General features: G+C 40.0%; 1 pseudogene; it reads left to right on the top strand.

Moving 5' to 3' along the window:
• Positions 1-7,946: 7,946 nt before the first annotated feature.
• Positions 7,947-8,642, top strand: LOC102491842 (cullin-4B pseudogene; annotated as a pseudogene).
• The last annotated feature ends 334 nt before the right edge of the window (positions 8,643-8,976 follow it).

The raw sequence follows: 8,976 nt of genomic DNA, 5'->3' as shown, positions 1-8,976 counted from the left end.
CACCACCCCAGGGAGGATGACTATAACACAATCCCTTCTCCTCCATTCTCCTCTCAGGATCTTGGGCACGCACACACACGTGCTCGGCGTGAGTTTAAGCAACCAGGTCCAGGACTCGAACTGCATTCGACTACATGGGAGTCCAGCAACATATCCTTTATGCCAACTGCTGGTCCCTGTAGTAACCATTCTTTAAGAGGTAATAAATATCAAAGAATAAAGGCAGCTTTAAGAAAGCTTTTAAATTAAAAGACTATCAGGGCCAGCAGGTGGTATGGTAGTTAAGGGTACCACACTCCAACTTGGCCGGCCACAGTTCAAGTCCCGAATTGGCAGCTTGTTTTCTTATTTTCCCTCTCTCTCTGTCTCATTCTCTCGCTCTCTGGTCAAATTAAAATAAATAAATAAAGTTAAATAAAATCATTATTTTTAAAAAATACTATATCATGACCTAGGAAGAAAAAGAACCTCTACAGTTATTAGATTTCAATGATGACTATACTGTGTTCAAAAACAAAATGAATTTTTGGACAACCAGGCAAAAGACTGTCATTCGTAAAAAGAAATGAAACAAAACTTGAAACTATAAATTAATGCTTTATTTAGAATCATGTACTGAATAATAACCCAAAACGAAAGGATAAAAGTAATCCAAAAGAATGAGCAAGAGAGCTCCCACATATGCACAATTATACTACTCTACCTTTTTGTAGGGACAGACCCTAAGGGTGTGGGGATATGCTCTGAGCAAACATCACCTGTCCCTTTTGGCTATGACAGGACCTTGCATCTTGTCCTTTCTTTGATCCTTGCTACAGGCAGAGCAAAGGTGTTACTTTCTTTTTCTTTTTTTTTTGGAGAGGTTTTTGCTATAGGACACGTGTGCTTGCCAGACAGACAGAGACAGAGAGACAGAAAGCGAGAAATCACCCCCGGGGGGATGGCCACACCGCAATCCCTTCTCCTCCATTCTCCTCTCAGGATCTTGGGCACACATGCACATGCACCTGGCTTGAGTTTAAGCCACCGGGTCCAGGACTTGAACCACAGTTGATTATGTGGGAGTCCAGTGACATAGCCATTATGCTAACTGCTGGTCCCACAAAGGGTGGAACTTCCTAGGGGTCTTCCAACAGACACATCTGATGGAATTCAGGAAACATCCTGACCCCAATTAACAAAGTCCAACCCCAGATCTGCCTCTGTAAGGAGTCTTTTTTTTTTGTAAAGACAGAGAGAGAGAGACAGACAGAAAGCAAGAAATCACCCCCCAGGGGGGATGGTCACGCCTCAATACCTTCTCCTCCATTCTCCTCTCAGGATCTTGGGCACACATGCACATGCACCTGGCTTGAGTTTAAGCCACCGGGTCCAGGACTTGAACCACAGTTGATTATGTGGGAGTCCAGTGACATAGCCATTATGCCAACTGCTGGTCCTTAGCCTTATCAATACCCCTTTGATGTTTTAAGAGAGTATACTCCCCACACCTGCAGCTAGACTTCTCTCCACTAGATAAGAAGGTTATCAGGAGTTCTCTTTGATATGTAGGTATCCAAGAAGTACACCTGACCCAGTATGTCTAAGCACTTATAAATTTGTTACCTGCTTCTTATTGTCTATAACACGTCAACATGTCTATGGAATGTCGTGAAATACACGTATGTAGTGTTGCTTTGCCGTATAAATAAAGGCACCCATTTTGTGTGGGCAGCACAAGTTGCTTGGGCTACCTAGGCTTGGGCTGCCTGTATCCACTGCTACTCTGTCTCTTTGTATCTTTTTTTCCTACTTTTTCTTAGATTGAGCTGTGCCCAGGGCAGATGCCTGACACTTTTTTCTTTCTTTATTTCCCACTATGATTTTAGCAGCACCTACCCTCCTCAAAATTCTCTCTTACTGTATTTTTTTCTTCCATTTAAAATGTGAGCAGGAAGAGTTCAGAGAGTATATTTCCTATCTTAATGTATCTTCCTTGAGCTCTTATGTGAGGAGATTTCAAAAAGTCTGAAAAAAAATTAGAAGTATGAGGTTGTTTTGGTGTAAATAAATTTGAAAGCCATCTCTTTTTTTATAATATATTTTCTGTGAACTTTCTGAACACCTCTTATACATCTTCTTTGTGCTGTTATTTGTAGAGACAAATGCCTTATTAAGTTTTCTTATTCAAGCTTCACAGATTTCAAGACTTTTATTTTCTCTGTGGCAATATTATTTTTGTATTAGTTTGACACATGACATTTCCATTCTTTTCTTCTACTTTTTTTTTTTAAATCTCTAAATAGGTCATGTCCTATTTCCTTTCGGATTATTCATCCTTAGTCCAGAAAAATCTCTCCTGCGTCACTCAAAATCATTTTCAGATTTGGTAGATGAGTTAGGCCCTAATTGCCCAATGGATAAATTTCTACATTAAAAAAAAAAAAACATCCAGGGGACCAGCAGGTGGCGCTGCACACTCCCACATGGCTGACCATGGTTCAAGTCTCAGACCTGGTAGCTTGCTTTCTCACTTTCTCTCTCTGTTTCTCACTGGTTAAATTAAAATAAATGAATTAATAAATAAAATTAAATAAATAATTATTTTTAAAAAGAAAAACATCCCTATGGCCACCTCTTCTCCCAACAGTCATATGGAAAAAATATGGTTTGTGTGCATTCTTGTTCAGCTTCACCAATGTTTCCTCTAAGAATTAGAGAACTTTCTGTAGTCAGGCTGTACTTTTCATTTCTACTACTGCAGTCAAGGAATTTAGGTTTTGTGTCGTAAGATGTGTTTCTCATCTTAGAGAAGTTAAATCTGCCAGCCCTTATTGAGATTTATGGCTATAAGAATTCTGTACTTTCTCCCATATATATTCCAGTTTGATTATCACTTTGGGCATTCGTTCTACCTACTCTGACTTAGGTTTTTAACAAAAGCAATAATCCATGAAGATGGAACACACATTTTTCTCAGTTTACTGGCTACGGTTGAATGTTTTCCAAGGGGATGGGGAAGTGCCAATTTAAAACCTACATTTTTCAGAACAAAATACCTCCACAGTGGGAATTCTTGATCTCTTAGGAAACTGAATACAGGATTCAGAGGCCCTTCCCTCATGCACAGCCTCATGTTTTACCCAGTTTCTATAGTCAAGGAAGAATCAGAGAACAGAAAAATATATATAATCCAGTCACATTTTTGAATAAAGAGTTTTTCTTTTGGGAACCAGCAGTTAGCGTAATGGCTATGTCGCTGGACTCCCACGTAGTCGACCGCAGTTCGTGTCCTGGACCCGGTGGCTTAAAACTCACGCCAGGCGCATGTGCGTGCGTGCCCAAGATCCCAAGAGGAGAATGGAGGAGAAGGGATTGCGGCGTGACCATCCCCCCTGGGGGGTGATTTCTCGCTTTCTGTCTCTATGTCTCTCTCTGTCTGTCTGGCGAGCGCACGCGCCCTACAGTGAAAATCTCTCCAAAAAAAAAAAAAAGAAAGAAGAAAAAAAAAAGAATTTTTCCTTTCATATGGATATACATATTTCCTTTCAAGATCTTGAGGAAACAAATTGTTCCTAGATAGAAGTCAGTTTGGAATAGTGAACCTATGAACACTTCTTTCAACCACACAACTCCTCTCAAAGTTTCTTTACAATTTTAAATCTCCAACATTTGGTGAGATTGTATTTTCAGGAATTTTTTCTTATCCAGTGAAGGGCCAGAAGAAGAGAGAAAAAGACTACTATACTCCTGACTGCCAAGCCTCACCAATCAGTGGTATTAAAGGATGTTATAAGGATGCTGTACCCTCTTATAGTGGAGGTAATTGGCCTATAAATGGATGTACATAAGGAAAACATAAGAATTTGGGTTCTTCTTGGATGTTAATTTCCAAAATAAATTCAATCATCACTCAGACACTTCAGTACAATTTAACACACTTCTCCAATTCACACCGTACTGAGGAGGAAAGTACCTTGTCTCTCTTAGTTGAACAGGTCTGACAAGAGGTCACTTCTCAAAATAAAACGTTACTGAAAAAGAGTCTTCAAACGTTTTGTGGGGGAGGCAGTAATGTCATACGGTTAACTTAGGTTCTTTCTGGAAAACCCAAGATAAAAGAGACTCTTTTTAAAAAGTAATAATAAACCAAAAAACTTAAGACAAAGTTTTTTGTAGCACTACATTTTTTTAAAAGAAATATCTTGCAGCAAAGAAAGGAGGGAAAGCCAAAAGGAGGACATGTTACTGAATTTGAGCAGTTATATGAGAGTGCTCCATTTGTATCAAGGACAACTATCTTCCCAGAATCTAATCTGTTTAAGTAATTACTTCTAGGGCAAAGAACTTGTATGAAAAAGAAGGATTTATCTATCAGCTGCCTTTCATTGATTAAAATTTCAGCCCATACTGTATCATCCCTTGTGTATTACTCTGATTCTCCTATGCCTCAGAATCAAAAGGCATGCCCTGGAAATAAGAGATAAAAACTCTGAGTCTTGGATAGAGAAGAGCTATCAGATTGTGTCTGCATGAAGTTGGAATCCATGTAGACTTGGTAACTGCTCTTATGTCCCAGCAACAGATGCAGCATCTGTTGCCACATAGCCAGTATAATGATAAAAGGATCAATCCATCCCGAAGCATAACAATCCTAAATTGCACATAAATTGCACGTACCAAACAAGAGAGCTTCAGAATACATAAAATAATCACTGACAGACATGAAATGAAAAAAAGACAAACTCACAACTGTAACTGGGAACTCAAGACTCCCCTCTCAGCAACTAATAGAGCTACTAGACAGAAAGCAGATATAGAAGAGTTGAACAACATGACCAGCCAACAGGATCTAATTGACATATATAAAACATACCACACAACACTGAAATGTACCTTTTTATCCCCGAATACTCAAGAGGCATCACCATGACAGACCATATGTTTGTCCATAATACAAATATAGAAGAATTAAAATCATACAGTGTTGTAATGAAAGAGAACTTAAAAGACGTGGCCCAAATACAGTGATATACAGCTAGCATCACTTCTTGGGAAAATGGAAGCTGTATTGGAGGCCTGGGTTTGGTTCCTGTGCCAGCCTGAACATGCTAGGTACAGTCATGTGTGCCTACTGTCCTAGCTAATTGGGAGACCAGGGCAGGAAGACTGCCACACAATGTGACCCTGTCAAAAATACCTATCTCAGGACCAGCAGTTGGCATAATGGTTATGTTGCTGGACTCCCACGTAGTTGACCATGGTTTGAGTCCTGGACCTGGCAGCTTAAAACTCACGCCAGGGCATATGCGTGCATGCCTGAAATCCTGAGAGGAGAAAGGAGGGGAAGGGGCTGCGGCATGGCCATCCCCCCTGGGGGGTGATTTCTTGCTTTCTGTCTCTCGCTATCTCTCTGGAGAACACACATGCCCTATAGCAGGAATCTCTCTTTAAAAAAAACAAAACTATCTCTATCTGTCCTTCTTTCCCCTATTCTCTTCCTCCCTCACATAAAGGAAAGGAAAAAAAAAAAAAAGAAAGAAAAAAGTTTTTTTTTAAATATGCGGAAAATAAACAATACTTCTAAATAAACCATGGGTCAAATATGAAATTTCAAGGCAATTTTTTAAAAAATACACAAACGTCAATAGTGTCAAAAATGCAACAGGTTTTAAAAGTTTATTTCTTCCATGAGAGATGGAGAGAGACAGAGTGAGTCACTCCCAACAACATCTTCATACTATAGTCTACTCTTAGCTTCAGCCAGTCTGGATAATAATAGACACATACTTATGCACCCAGTATGTATAAGAAGGCAGGAGGGAAGATGATAACATTCTCTAGTTGTTTGTTTGTTTTTTGTTTTTTTTTTTAAGAAATCTTAGGTAATAAAAGTAGATAACCTCTCCTCTCTTGGAATGAGGGGGTCTAGTTGCAATCCCTGGTAAAAATGCTTGATGTGTCAGATGTCCCCATTTGTTGGCATATTGGGACTCCCTGAGGTGAAGATGAGAAACTATGAGCTTGTTAAAGAGTAGGATAGTGTTATTATTGTGTTGGTAAATCAGAAATACCTGAGTCTAGGTGATTAATTAAGAAGAGGGGTTGATTTGGCTCATGATTCTAGAGGTTAGAAACTCTAAAGGCATGGGGCTGACACCTGGCTACCCTTACAACATGGCTGATAGAAACAAAGGCATAAAAAGAGGCTGACAGAAACAAAGAGAAAGAAGAAAAGTGAGAAAAAGAGGAAACAGACTTTTCTGCTTCCTCAGTTCCTCTCATGCTCCCAGCTGACTTGACAGTATCCTCCCATTAAAGGTCTCATCACCTCCCAGTGCAACTGCATTAGGAACCAGGTTCTAAAATATTATTATTTGGGGTACAAACTAATATCCAAACCATAGCAGGTAGTAAATGCCTGCAATACAACCATCTTGAAAAGAAATTAAGGGATAGTCTCTCCTTTTATTGGCACTCAGGCACTGCGAGTAGGTGTGCCTTGGTCAGCATCCCACTTCCCACTCATGGCAATAAACTGATATGGGCAAAATCATCTCTAAGTGCATGCCGACACTGGGCATGCTATTGGATTTCCCAATCAGGTAATAAAATTCCTTTACCTGACAAGAAGTACATAGGCATAGCAAAAACCTCAGGAATTTAAACAAAGGAGCCACCTACAATGAGACTTCCCCTCCTAAACATTCAGTACAAGACCCCACAATTAAAGCAACACCTAATTGCATTCCCAGTGCAGTTATCCTCAGATAGCTGCTTACCACATCGCTTTTCTGGCATGGGTATATTTTTCTTTTGAAATCTTCACTTTTCTATCAAAAACTTCTCTTTTTCTACTTTACTCCTGTTTGTGGCTTCTTTCTGCATGTTAGGGTGGGCTTCTAACTTTAGAGGCCTAGACCCAAAGAACAGATTAATTTACACAATGCAACCCAGCTTCTTTGACCCATAACACACCTACCAATCAACCACAGTGTATAGATCAGATTCTAAACAGGAAAATAAAGCCACTTCAATTATTTTCCACAGATGGAATTTAGCACAATGAATTCTTCATACAAATGACAGAGGAAATGAAAAGCAAACAAAGCAGTGTGGCAACCTAAAGATAAGCAAAAATGGAGAGTGACTACAATCTTTAGCCTAGAGAGAAAGCAGCAGTTCTCAGAGCCCAAGGTCAGGGTTAGTTGGCAGAAGCTGAAACAAGAGCAGAAATCAGATCTCAGAAAAAGATGGAACCATTGCCAAAGCAGCAGTTGACAGAAAGGGAGCGAGATCCTGACTTCTCCCTTCACCCCATCTTCCAATCTCTGCTCTCTCACCAATGTCTCCACTGGTCCAACCTAGGCAGAAACTATCATTCTCAGAGACCAAGGAAGTACAACCTTAACAAAACAAAACAAAACAAAACAAAACAAAACAACCAGCCTGAACTAGTTGGAACCAAGATGGCACCAGGAACTACCACTGCCTAACCTTCAAACTCATACCCACATTGTTCTTCATTAGCATGCTAAATGCCACACATTCCAGCTCAATGACTGTTGACAATCTCCAGGGATACCACCAGAAATGACCTTTTAAGGAGAAAAAAGAAGTAAGTTATAGCATTCAGAGAAAACCCTGCTTTTCCTAGGGAAAACTTTGAATATTCCACCCCTCCATTACCCTATCCTCCTTATCCCATTTACTGTATCTTACACTCTTCAGTTCAAGTGAGCAAGAAACTGATTTGTGAGCTTGGATCCTACTTCTCTATTCCTTGGCCATTGAATAAAGTTCATGCCATCAACACTCAGTTTCATAAGTTGGCTCCACGATACTGAATGGTGGAAGATCCTATCTTTGGGAATAAATTAAAAAATGGTAACATCTTTTCTCTCCAACACACATGCAGGCATAGAAATGTAGATTTTTGATGCTCTTCTACCTGTTGACCCTTCTATTTTCCAACAGGCTTTTCTTCTCCCAATCCCTCAACCACTGCTGCTGCTTAGAAAGGAGATCAGATCTGCCTCTGATGGCAATACCAGTATCACTCCTCCCACCTCTGCCAAGAAGAGAAAGTTAAACAGCAGCAGCTGTGACAGTAGTAATGAGCGAGAAGACTGATTACAACTTTTCCTTCTCTTCGACTCTTCCTTTACAACCCAGGGATTCAGCATCCCCTTCAACCTCATCCTTCTGTCTAAGGGTTTCACTGGCTGCTTCTAGCCACATACCTATACAGAAGCAGCTGCTTTTTAAAGACACCCTGGAGTGTGTAGGGGTTGATGTGAAGATAGTCAAGGAATACTCCTTCCTCCTCCTCCTCCTCTTCACCCACTGCTGCAACATCTCAGCAGCAGTAACTTTAAAATAAGAGTATATTAATCTCTTCTGTGTCTTTGACACATCATGCATATGGCCTAGCCAAATCTTCTACCACTGACTATAGCTTTGCTAATAGCAAGCCTGGCTCTGCCAAGAAGTTAATGGTCAAAAACTTTAAAGATAAGCCTAAATTACCAGAAAACTACACAGAAGAAACGTGGCAGAAACTCAAAGAAGCAGTAGAAGCTAGGGCTTATTTATCAACAAAGAGAAGAATTGGGATGCTTCCAAAACACTATGTGCTAAAAGCAGAATTTAAAAGAGGGTAAAACAGGAATGTCAGATCTCTCTCTTTCAAACATGGGTTCTCTTAGTGTTTAATAAGAGAGAGGGGTTCAGTTTAGAAGAGATCAAGGGGCCAGCAGATACTGTGGTGGTTAAAGTGCTAGACTCCCACATGACTGATCACTATTTGAGTCCTGGACCTGGTCACTTGCTTTCTCTCTATGTGTCTCTCTCTAGTGAGTGAACATGTTCTATAGCAAATTTTAAAATAATAAATGTATAAATATATAAACAAACAAACAAATCTTTCTGGAGAGAAGAGAAATCAAGTAGGCTACTGGAACAGAGGGTGGAATGTTAAGGAGAACTCTGCAATCA

This window comes from Tupaia chinensis, unplaced genomic scaffold (assembly GCF_000334495.1).
Source record: "Tupaia chinensis unplaced genomic scaffold, TupChi_1.0 Scaffold000248_1, whole genome shotgun sequence".
In the NCBI taxonomy this organism is placed as follows: domain Eukaryota; kingdom Metazoa; phylum Chordata; class Mammalia; order Scandentia; family Tupaiidae; genus Tupaia; species Tupaia belangeri.
The sequence above is the reverse complement of the archived record's forward strand: the minus strand, read 5'-3'. Positions and strand labels throughout refer to the sequence as shown.